The 12,818-nt window shown below is 40.1% G+C and overlaps 1 protein-coding gene across 4 annotated transcripts in view; it reads right to left on the reverse strand.

Annotated features, from left to right (window-relative positions):
- The window catches only part of btbd10b (BTB (POZ) domain containing 10b), a 49,015-nt gene that overhangs the window by 24,868 nt on the left and 11,329 nt on the right, over positions 1–12,818 (reverse strand). The window contains exons 1-2 of one of the 4 annotated variants that reach the window (XM_034190769.1): positions 6,213–6,218; positions 3,877–3,881 (exon numbers count right to left, since the gene is read on the reverse strand). The exons of the other annotated variants lie outside the window; for them this stretch is intronic. The gene's annotated coding sequence lies outside the window, so the exon portion shown is untranslated. Of the gene's footprint in view, positions 1–3,876; positions 3,882–6,212; positions 6,219–12,818 lie in introns of those variants that run through there. 4 annotated transcript variants of the gene reach the window in all.

Raw genomic sequence — 12,818 nt, forward strand, 5'->3', positions numbered from 1 at the left:
TCTAAATCTGAGGCCATGGTTCTCAGCAGGAAACAGATGGATTGCCTCCTCTGGGTAGGGAATGAGATCTTGCCCTAAGTGAAGGAGTTCAAGTACCTCAAGATCTTGTTCATGTGTGAGGGGACAATGGAGCAAGAGATTGGCTGGAGAATCAGTGCAGCAGGGACAGTATGGATTCACTCTACCATACTGTTGTGACAAATGAGGAGCTGAGACAAAGGGCAAAGGTTTCAATCTACTGGCCAAGCTTCATTCCTACTCTCACCTAAGGTCATAAAGGTTGGTTCATGACCGAAAGAGCACCTTGTGATCCACCAGTCAGAGTTGGTTAATCTGGCTCAGGAAAGGGACGTTTGGGGTCCCCTGTTGGAGCTGTTGCCTCTGTGACCCGATCCCGGGTAAGTGGTTGAAGATGTATGTGTGCATGCATAACAAAATGTGGAAAAAGTGAAGGGCTGTGAATACTTTCTGAATGCACCGTAGGTAAAATCTGCACACTTTTTATATGTCAGGTGACATCTTCTGAAACAAACCTAGAGTTGGCTAATCACTCCCAGACAGTCTCCCACACGCAAATGATCATAAAATTTGACCATTTAGTCAGTCTGGTGCCTTAAAAGCTATAGATCTTTGTGACAAAGTGGGTTATAAAAAATTAATAAATAAAACAGACCCTTTCTCACAATAATAAAGTAACAAAAGTAACATGTTTGAGTTGCTGCAGCTGTGTTCAAAACCTGCAAACAATATCTTTAAATTGTGAGCAGCAGAGAGCTGAGCTGTATCTGACACTTTTCACACCATGAATATACAATTGTATAGAATATTAAATTAACCCCCCCAAAAATAACTTGTAAACAGACACAAATTAAAGACACATCACCATTTGCCACATTCCAGAATTCTCCCTACCTAGCATTAATGCAATTCGCTTAACAGTGCCCGACTAATGTGCTTTATTTTGCAAAGTATTTTGTAAGAGTTTGTTCATGATAATTTCAGGAATATAACAGTTCAAAAGCAGAAAAAAAAACCAAAAACTGTTTTCACACTGTAAGGGGCGTTCCCTGCAGTGGAAAACTGGGAGCCAGTTAACCTCATGAAGAAAATTGCGCAAATTTATCTGATTTTGGAGAAGTTCATTCATTCATTCATCTTCTACCGCTTAGTCCAATTAAGGGTTGCATGGGGCTGGAGCCTATCCCAGCAGTCATAGAGCGTGAGGCGGGGTACACCCAGGACAGGACGCCAGTCTGTCGCAGGGCCACAAATAGACAAACAAACACAGACACACCCACACACACACACCTACGGACAATTTTAAAGAGTCCAATCCACCTAACCCGCATGTCTTTGGATGTGGGAGGAAACTGGAGCACCCGGAGGAAACCCACACAAACACGGGGAGAACATGCAAACTCCACACAGAAAGGCCACGGGAATTGAACCCACAACCTTCTCGCTGTGAGGCAACAGTGCTAACCACTAAGTCACGTATTGGAGAGAAAGCAATGACGGATGGATTCACATTCTCAACAGGAGAGCTGCGATGTGGATACGGGACTTGAAACTAGGTGTGTGAATCTTTCAATATATCACAATTCGATTTAGATTAACGGGGTCAGGACTCGATTAAAAATAAAATCGATTCTTGATTCTAAATCAATTCAGTACATACTGCTGCTAAGTTCAAGAACTACTCAAGTGTGCTGCAGTGTACACAATTAGACATCATAGAAATGACACGTTTGACACGTTTTAGTAAAAATTGGTATAATTAAAGTTCTGCTGGTAAACAAATGGGGAAATCAAAGCAAATGACCATTGCTGAAGACAGACCAGCAGAAATTATCCATGTATGGCAAACTAAACTTTGTTGGTCATTTCCACCTTGTCATTAAACCAAACTTTATCTTTAAAATCCATGTACCCTGAATATAAAACAGCCCATATCAGTGTTGTTTTGAAAACACTTTATGTCACTGATATAATATTACATAAAAATGCAAGTACATCCTTTCTTAGAACAATGATCTTTCAATTCTGAAAAATATTTAACATTTGAATTCACCTGTGAAAAACAAATCCCAAATCAGTGATTTTTATTTTGAAACGGAGGTGTGGGCTAGTGAGCCATTTTCTACATATGATGGGTCCTTCTCAGATATCAATGGGTCTATGCGAAGCAGAATGGGGGTGGGGGGGTGGGGGGGTTTGCATTATTTTTAATCTATTGTAAGTGCTACTACTTGAGACAATTTAAGTTAAATTATACAAATTTCATATTTCATTGTATTTCATGTCATACGGTGCATCTGGAAAGTATTCACAGCAGTGCACTTTTTCTTCATCATCATGTTACAGCCTTATTCCAAAATGGATGAAATTAATTTTTTTCTTCAAAATTCTACACACACTACCCCAGATTAAAAATAAATAAAAGCAACTAAAAAAACTAAAACTAAAACTAAAATCACATGCACGTAAGTATTCACAGCCTTTGTCATGAAGCTCACACCTGTCTACATATAAGGTCCCACAGTTGACAGAGCATGTCAGAGCTCAAACTAGGGAAGCACATTTTTTCAACTTCTGATCTGATCCAGATACCCAAATTTGGCAATCTGCCGATACAGATACTATTCCGATACCAGAGCTGTTTGCTTTAACGTTATTATCATTATTGTTGATTTTATAGGAGGTAATTTTGTATCCCCAGATGAAGTTTCCTCAAACTGGTAAATGTACGCAATTTTTGGGGTGCCCCTGTGTGTGTGTGTGTGTGTGTGTGTGGGGGGGGGGGGGGGGGGGGGGGGGGGGGGGGGGGGAGATATCAAATCAAATCTTGATTGATGGGAAGAAAAGAAGACTTTATACTGACATGGGAAACATACATTTACATTGTCAAAGCAAGTGTTACATAGAGCAAGATATAAAAATTATGAATATACAGCAGGCCACGGAGCAGGTGATTAGAGACCCTGCAAGGCTTATGACAAATGTGGTTGTGGAATCCATTAGCTTATCTGAGAAATTAGTGCAGAAAATCCACTATGGTGATAGTGCAGTTTATGTGGCAGGGAGTGAAATTCATCAAGTTGAGACTGTGGCCTGTTTCCATAGATGTGTCCATAAAAATCATAGAGGGATATGCTTTGCAAACTTAATACCCATTACGACATTGGATGACGTTGAAATCGAGGATGACCCATGGCTGTTCCAGCAATATCAAATATTTCATGTCTGCTACTACTACCTACAACCCATGTGGAATGTCTCAAACCTAAACATACTTCAAGGCATCTTATATATGCTACCACCCCTAAATCAAAACAGTCCAACTGTCAACCCCACTGAGGTCCTTAGCCTGGTCTCATTAACATAAGATCCCTGTCCTCAAAATCACTGTTGATTAATATCTAATTATGGATCATCACTTAGACATGATTAGCTTATGTGAAACCTGGTTTAAACCTACTGTTGTCCTCCCCTTAAATGAGGCCTGCCCACCAGCATATACATTTAGTCACATCCCTCGTGATGCGAAGCAAGGCGGGGGTGTTGCTCTTATTTAGAAATCTAGGTTTATCTTATTAGCTGTTGGAGGTCACAAATATAACTTGTTTGAGCATCTGATTCTCTGCTCTGCCCACAATGATGAATTTGATGAATTCATCTCTAACTTGTCAACTAGTACAGATAATATTCTGCTTATTGGAGATGTCAACATTAATATAAATAGGCCTTCTGTTCCCCTCTGCAAATCACTGATGTGAAAATTATGGATGTATTAGGATTTCAGCAATGCATTCAGAATTCAATGCACATTAGTGGAAATACCCTAGATTTGGTTCTCGCACGTGGTATTGCTGTCACGAATACTGACATCATGCCTCTTTCTGATCACTCACTTATTAGGTTTACAGTTTCGCTGCTGTGTTTAATGGAACAACAACCTTATTTATCACTGCAGCGATGCATCAACTCCTCAACTACAACTGAACTTGAAGCAAGACCGCCTGATATCTAAGCTTCATGTTTAGAAAATGCCCAATCAGTCGACAGTCTTGTGGATAGTTTAAACAACACTCAAAACTACACTTAACATGATTGCGCCACCTTTATTAAAACCACGCCCCCTAAAACACAGTCACCTTGGTTCACTGATTATTTGCATGACCTCAATCATAAGGGTGGAGGTCTAGAACGGAAATGGCATAGTTCAAAATTAGAAGTATTCCACCTTGCGTGCCGTGATTATATCTTAGACTATAAGCATGCACTGCTTGCTACAAAGCGGACCTATTACTCTGATTTGATCAACAAAAACAAGCATAACTCAAAGTTCTTGTTCGACATGATGGCAACACTTATTCATGGACAACCACCTGTAAGTTGCTCTCCTTTTACAGCACAAGATTTCTTGGATTGCTTCGAGAAGAAAATAGAAGACATTAGGTTAAACATATCCCAACATGCCTTAACCGAGCTACTACACCCTGCTATTGAGGTGGGTGCCGTTACTGAGGCATTACCGAGATTTTAAGAATTTGATAGTATCTCACTAGGTGTGCTGACAAAACGTGTAACGTCTACAAAAAGCACAACCTGCTTATTTGATCCTATACCAACAAAACTGTTTAAGGACCTGTGGCTCACTCTTGGGCTGACTGTGATGGAAATGATTAATCTCTCATGAACTTCTGGATCTGTTCTTAAATGTTTCAAACCATTACTTAAGAAATCTAATCTTGAACCTATTGTATTGAAAAACTATAGGCCGATATCAAATCTATCATTTTGCTCTAAAATTCTGGAAAAAGTGGTTTCAGGCAGCTCGTGGCCCACCTTACTGACAATAAACTTTTTGAGCCACTGCAGTCTGCTTTAAGAAAATATCATTCTACAGAGACAGCTCTCACATTAAGTGGTGAAGGATCTTCTGCTTGCAATGGATTCGGACACCACTACTGTTCAATTTGTTAATTTCTTCAGTGATTTCCTCCAGAACTATCTGCCAAGCTAGAAAACTACTGCATCCTAGTAAGGGCAGAATACTACTGGACTGAATTTGAATAAGGACAGTTGGGTTTTTTTCCCCTCACCAAAATGGATGCTGCACTCACTGCAGTTTATTGCCTGAAATAGCCCCAGATTGCATTTCAGAGCTTCTAGAATTCAAAAATTTTTGTGCGGGTGGTGTTGGGGGGTAATTTTGGGTTACAGCTTTTTTTTTGTTTTGTTTTTCACCACTTTCATCCCCGAATTTGTCAATCGTGAGTCACTTTTGTGCAGATTAAAGTCACTAACTGGGACTCCTGTCTTGTTGCGAGAAAGAAACGAGAATCGTCCTCCGTTCTGTTCACACAGCTCCAAACGCTGCCAAGTCAAGTTAGAATGATAGAGTTCAGTCGGAATTAATAACTTCAAAGCGAAACGCCATTTAAATCAATTGACACCTTTTTCCAAATGTTGTAATAAAAACAAACTGCAATCAATCAACACGTATTTTTCCTCCTAAAATGAGACGTCCTGTGCTGATGTGCAGCAGCCGGCTGAGCTCAGCTCATCATGCCAAAATGTCTGAAAGGAAATGCTTTTGACAAAAACTACAGATTTTGTTTATTTTTATTTATGTCCAGAGATCAAGGATCCAGTTAATTTACTTTATTTATTAATTTACTTTAAGACTCAATAAAATGTTGTTGACAGACAACCTGTAAAGCCTACTTTTAGTACACAGAAAATTCACAAGAGGTATCAATAAGGGAATCGATAAGGAATTGGATCGATAAGCAGAATCGATAATGGCATCGATATTGATAAAATCTTATCAATACCCATCCCTACACGTAAATCACAATTCAGCTTTACTCTCGGTCAATTTGTTGACCCCGAAAATTTAGGCTACCCTATAAAGGTCAATTTTCATTTGACCGTGCGTGACACTATTGGATCTCAGTGCTGCGTTTGATACTGTTAGTCCAATACTCTCATCAGTTCACCTGTTATTGTCCATTTGCTGGAGTAATATGCACAGTTCTGTGAAGGCACAAGGGCTGGACTTCATGGTCCTACTGCAAGGTTCTGGTTGATGTATATTGACCTTGTCCACCATTACCTTCTTCTTGACAGGGCATGCCAAACGAATGACGTCACGCTTTTCATATATGCACTTAGCAGAATACGTCCATTGGCATGCTGCTTACAACCTTGCAGAGCTGTTCTACAGGAAAAGCTTAAAAACGTACCAATTACATAGCCTTTATGTGGAAGAATGCTCGAAAGTCACAACCAGTGGAATTTGGTCCTGTTGGTCATAGTTGGAAGATAGATGAAAACAACTGGTTAGGGATTGTATGGTTTGAATGGCCCCAAATGCCAGATGCCTTGTCAATGCAAGATGTGGAGTCTGATGATGATGTTGACGATGAGGATGATAAAGATGATGAAATGTTGATGCAAAATGCATCTTCTGATGAAGAGGAGTCAGAGGAAGAATATGACTAGGATAACAGACTATGTTAAAGGTGAACTCCACATGGCAGTGCTATATGCATTACCTGACAACTTTGTTGTGCAAAGTCTGGGATATTGCTAGGGGCTTTTATAGCCATTTAAACTAGAAGTACAATGTTAGAAAAAACAAGTTGATTGGTGGTGTATGGGTAACTCCAGTGTACTTCAGATGTGAGTTACATTTGTAGATCTGGCATTACGTTTGATCGATCTCTTGATAATGTTTATACATACTTGTATTACTTGTGAGGCACTTGACCTTGTGACCTCTACCACCAAATATGTTTATTAGCAGTAGTCTAATGTCAAGAAAGGTTGTCAATTCAGGCTTGCCTTAAAGACAGTGAGCTGGTTCTGTTAATGTGAAAACAATGCTGTAATGTTTTTTCCATTTCCAATGCATCAGCTTGAGTTTTCTATGAAATGTATGTTATAATGTACAGCACAATTACCATACTTTTGTATTTTTGGTGGAAACCAAACTATTCTAAATTTCTACCTTGATGTCTGGTCTCTATAAAAAAAATAAATTTGTAAATATTCATGAGAATTTCCATTCAAAATCTGGCCAAAACAAAATTTGGGCAAGGATTTTGGTTTGACCGTCTCTCAGGTGAACTTTTGACTCCTACCGACCTCCAAAGTAGGTCAATTTAAAAATACCGTATTTTGAATAAAGGTCTACATTAAAACAAACCTTTTGGTGTATAGAACTTTTTTCAAGCCCTAATACTTATGGAGATAGAGGTTTTAATTTGCCCTACCCCATTATTTTTCGATAAATGCGAGTGTGGAAAAATAACAGAAAAGGGTTAATTCCTACTATACGCCCCGGCTGAGACACGCAAGCAGTCCTGTTTTGAATGTGCCTTGGTTCCTCCTTTCCAAAAATACCCATTAAACAACCTGTCATTCTACGCAATTAAATGGCCCCTGGCTCTTGGACTATGTGGATCGTCACCCTACTCAATAGGCTGGAGAATCATTTTGGGATTACTGGGAGTGCCCTTGGGTGGTTGACGTCATACCTGACTCACTGTGTTTTGTACAATAACACTACCTCTAACTTTAGTGACATGAAACTTTGGGTTCCACAGGGGTCCATCTTAGGCCCCCTGCTTTTCTCCCTTTATATAGCACCCCTTGGGCACATACTGCGGTGTTTTGGGATTACCTTTCACTGCTGTGCTGATACTCAGTTATACATGCCAATTACCGCTGGTAATCTCATTCACATAAAATCCTTAGAAGATTGCCTTGTATCAGTGAAAAGCTGGATGTCTAGGAATTTCCTACTTTTAAACTCTGATAAGACAGAAATGATGGTTCTTGGTCCAGTGAGAGATCTGCATAAATTTGATCAGCTAACGCTTAGCCTAGGCTCGTGTGTCATACATCACACTGACAAAGTGAGGAACCTTGGGGTAATTTGTGATCCTACGTTGTCCTTTGACCTCCACATTACAGATATTATGAGGACTGCTTTCTTCCACCTGCGAAATATAGCAAAGATCCGTCCATCCTTTCTATGGCTGATGCTGAGACCCTGATTAGTGTGTTTGTCTCTTCTAGATTGAACTACTACAATGTTCTATTTTCTGGTTTACTGCAGTCCAGCATTAGGGATCTCCAATTGGTTCAAAATGCTCCTATATGCATTCTGCACCTGCGGACGTGGCAAATTGAGCGCGCGACCATGAAGCTCAAAAAGGCGCAAGAGGGAGAGAAGCAGTGTGACTCACTGAAATGTTGGTGGCTGAGTTTACAGCAGTAAGGAGAAACCAAAACTCTATTTTAACAATCGATTTCTGAGTGTTTTGAACAGAATGAAGCGTTAAGGATAAGAATTGCGATTCTGATGTAAATCAATCCCCCCCGGCATACATCCCCACTTCAATCATGTTAGTGATATGTATGCTTACATTCTTATTGACTGCTGACGGACAAAGGAAAAACAGACAACACAAATGTGACAATATTTTTTGACGAGGTTTGCTGTATTGTACATTTATCCAATCTACTTTACACATATGAGGAAAAATGGCATATATATTCACTTAAGCATGCTTAAGACTGTTAGAGGTCTTAAAAACATGAAAATGCCCAACCCAGTCAGGGCTACAGTGACACAGAACAGAAATCAGACATCTGACTCAATACAGGTGAACCACGTTAACTCGCGTATGCTTAACTCACATTTCGGCTTTACTCACAGTCGATTTGCAGACCTCAAAAATTTAGACTACTGTATAAAATACTACTGTATATTTTTGGTCAACCTCATTAACTCACGGTTTTAGTTAACTCTCAGTTTGATTTTGTGGACCCAACTTGAGCGAGTTAATGAGGTTCACCTGTACTAGCATAATTTTGAGAAAAGAAAAAAAAAAGAAGCCCAATCCCCAACCTGAATATCTGAGTACAATAAAGGCATATGGAATGCAGTCAGGGGTGATGTGACAGAGCAGAAATCAAGAGATGTGAGTCAGCACTAGTATGTTGAAAAAAAATATATATATTTTTTGGCTTTGTGCATCCTGTTTCAGATGCTTTGTGTTTTGGATATTCAGTGACACGACTTGCGTTGGATCTGTGATGCCGAAATGCCACTGCAGACGCATTGCGTGGAATCATTGAGCTATACGAGAACTGTAGCAGAGCACGGAGGCTACTACAGCAATGTTTAGTGATTATTTAATTTTAACAACACTGCTGTACTGGGGCTATATAGTGTTACTGCATTTTAAAAAAGGTACATCTGAATTTTTTTTTTTAAGTGATGCCACAGAGATGTGTAGCCTGCAACAACAAAAACAGCTTTGTGCAATATATGCAAAGCGAAGTATGCAAAGTAAAGTTACTTTTAATAATGTAATAAATGGTAGTCAGAGGTTTCACAAAATAGCCAGCCTGTCATCAAATAGAAGTCTCTTAACCTTCTGGAGTTAACTGACGCAGAGACGCATCAAAGTCATATGACCGAATTAAGACAACCTGTCAAATACACCACAGACTGAGTCTCCATTTGAGTGTGTTGAAAGTGTGGAGACTTTAGTTTTTAAATTGTGTTATAGACCTAGACCTATTCTTTCACTCTTTGCTAAAAGAACAGAGAGACGAGCTAACTCTGTAACATTAAACAACCATGTGAAGTTACTTTGTTACTCCAATTATTCACCAGCAAAATACATCTTAGATAATGTAAGTTTGATCTTAAAGGACATGTTGCACAGAATTCATAGCACCTCAGATTTTGTTCATTAGAGGTCATGTGGTTATCAATTGGTGCACAGTCTCTAAGCATACGCCAATCAATAACAGCTAGAGAGAGACTGCCCAAAACAGAGAACTTGTTTTTCAAAGTGTTTCCAACAGCATGCACGTCACTGAGCAAAGCATGTGTGGGATGGAATGCATGGAATGCAGACAAACAGATCCCAACGTAAGAACAGAGCCATGGATTAATTGCAAATGATCATTTGTTTTTAAAGTGATAAATATTAATTTTGATGCAGTGGCAGCAATAACGGCAGCGGCGCTCCACTGTGATGAGAGAGGCTTTGCATGCATGTCGTGGAGAGTTCCATGTGCATATTCAGAGCACCAGTTATAAATGGATTAAAACGTCCTGCTCCAATAGAGTCTTCACTCATCTGGATACAAAACCCAACAGACTCAAAAAATTGAGTGTGTTGATGGTAAAGAATGTGTCATCTCCTCTCTGTATGGCGCGTACTGAATGAACAGAACAGTGCACAAACCTTGTGTAGAGCAGCGAGCTAGTAGAAAGCCCATAGCTCCTGAAAATGAGTAGCGTACTCCCACCTTTTTCCAAGCATCTGCTCGCAGGTCCACTGATCTGAATGAATCCTAAGCCATCACTTTTGAATGAATAGGCAGTGGTTTCACGATCAGGTGTTATGTTTGTTTCACTCTGTCTGTTCACCATTGTGCCATTACTGTCTTTGCTCAGACTGAAAACACTGCGTGTATTTGAATGAAAATACTTTGTGTATTGTTGTTGTTTTTTTTGCACATTTTCACCTTTTCTTTGCCTTTACCCCAAATTAATATCACAACCTGCATGTATATTTGATAAGATTACTTATCAATCACTCAGTCAACATTTATTTATACGAGGTCTGTTAGAAAAGTATTCGACCTTTTTATTTTTTCAAAAACCTGATGGATTTGAATCATGTGTGCTTGCATGAGCAAACCTTGAACGTTCGTGCGCATGCGTGAACTTTTTCATGCCTGTTGATTGCATCATTTCCTGGTAAGCAGCCTTTGTGTGGGACGTGTGCAGTGCGCTTGGCGGATTTTCATTTCAAGGAAAAAGACGGAACGACTGGAGCAGCGCTGCATCAAATTTTGCCAGAAACTGGGCGACAGCCAGGTGGAAACCATTTGCATGATTCAGACGGCTTTCGGTGACTTTTCAGTCGGGTGACTATCCGAGAAATTGTGGAAGAGGTGAGCATGTCACAACATGTCCTGTGAGACTTCAACACAAAGGCGCTTTTGCTCCGCCGTCGGCAGCTTCGTGCCAAAGCCATCAGCATGATTTTCACCGCCACTCTTTTCATGGCCAAGTCTTTTGTCACAATGGAATGTACCAAAAAAAGTGCTGATGTCCACCTCTTCTGCAATTTCTCGGACAGTCACACGACGGTCCCACATCACCACAGCGTTCACTTTGGAAATGATCTGGTCATTTCAGCATGTTGATGGCCGAACGGAGCATGGCTCGCTCTCCACCATTGTGCGGCCGCCTTTAAACCGGTTGTACCGCTCCTTAATCTGTGTGATGCCCATAGGATCGTCACCGAAAGCCGTCTGAATCATCCGAATGGTTTCCACCTGGCTGCCGCCCAGTTTCTGGCAAAATTTGATGAGGCGCTGCTCCAGTCGTTCCATCTTTTTCCTTGGAATGAAAAAGCCCTTTACAGCAGCCAGATGGTGCCCAAAGTGTTTTACAGTAAAATCAAGGGACAAGTTTCACAAAAGTAAGAGAAATGTACAATAGAATTAGAAAGGCACATGCAAACAAAACATGTCATAATGTCACCAGGTGGTAAAAGCCATTTTAAATAAGTAATTATTGAGCTTCGAGGCACGCGCACAAGCGCGTGTATAAATTGTGTCCCAATCTGAACTGACAGGAAGAGCTAAAGAGGAAGGTCACATCCAAAAACTTTGAATAGTCCGGAATCGTCCGCACTGACAAAGCCCTCATCGTTGAATTGCAGCAGCCGAGGATGAAGAAAAAGATCTCGAAGCCACTCCAGATGAAGAAATCATGCTTCAAATGGTAGAAATGATTGTAATATGACAAGGTAAGCTAATTTTAAGTTTTTTTGGTCAACCTTATAACTCTGTCAGATAACTCGCAGCCCGATTTTGTGGACCCCAACTTGCGCAAGTTTATACTCACACAAACCCCCACAAACGGTCAAATGAAAATTGACCTTTATAGGGTAGCCTAAGTTTTCGGGGTTGGCAAATTGACCGAGAGTAAAGCTGAATCGTGACTTACATGTAGGGATGGGTATTGATAAGATTTCATCAATATCGATGCCATTATCGATTCTGCTTATCGATCCGATTCCTTATCGATACCTCTTGTGAATTTTCTGTGTACTAAAAGTAGGCTTTACAGGTTTTCTATGTCAACAACATTTTATTGAGTCTTAAAGTAAATGAATATGAAATTGGTCACTGGATCCTTGATCTCTGGACATAAATAAAAATAAAATCTGTAGTTTTTGTCAAAAGCATTTCCTTTCAGACATTTTGGCATGAATGTCTCTCCATACCTCTGAGCTGAGCTCAGCCGGTTGCTGCACGCCAGCGCAGGCCGTCTCATTTTGGGAGAAAAAATACATTTTGATCAATTACAGTTTGTTTTTATTACAACATTTGGAAAGAGGTGTCAATTGATTTAAACGGCGTTTCGCTTTGTAGTTATTCATTCCGACTGGACTCTAATCATTCTAACTTGACTTGGCAGAGAGCCACTCAGCGCTTGGAGCCGTGTGAACAGAACGGAGTACAATTCTCCTTTCTTTCTCGCAACAAAACAGGAGTCCCAGTTAGTGACTTTAATCCACACAAAAGTGACTCATGATTGACATATTCAGGGATGAAAGTGGTGAAAAACAAAAAAAGCTGTAACCCAAAATTACCCCCCAACACCACCCGCACAAAAATTTTTGAATTCTAGAAACTCTGAAATGCAATCTGGGGCTATTTCAGACAATAAACTGCAGCGAGTGCAGAATACATTTTGGTGAGAA

The sequence above is a fragment of the Thalassophryne amazonica genome, chromosome 2 (assembly GCF_902500255.1).
Source record: "Thalassophryne amazonica chromosome 2, fThaAma1.1, whole genome shotgun sequence".
Taxonomy (NCBI): domain Eukaryota; kingdom Metazoa; phylum Chordata; class Actinopteri; order Batrachoidiformes; family Batrachoididae; genus Thalassophryne; species Thalassophryne amazonica.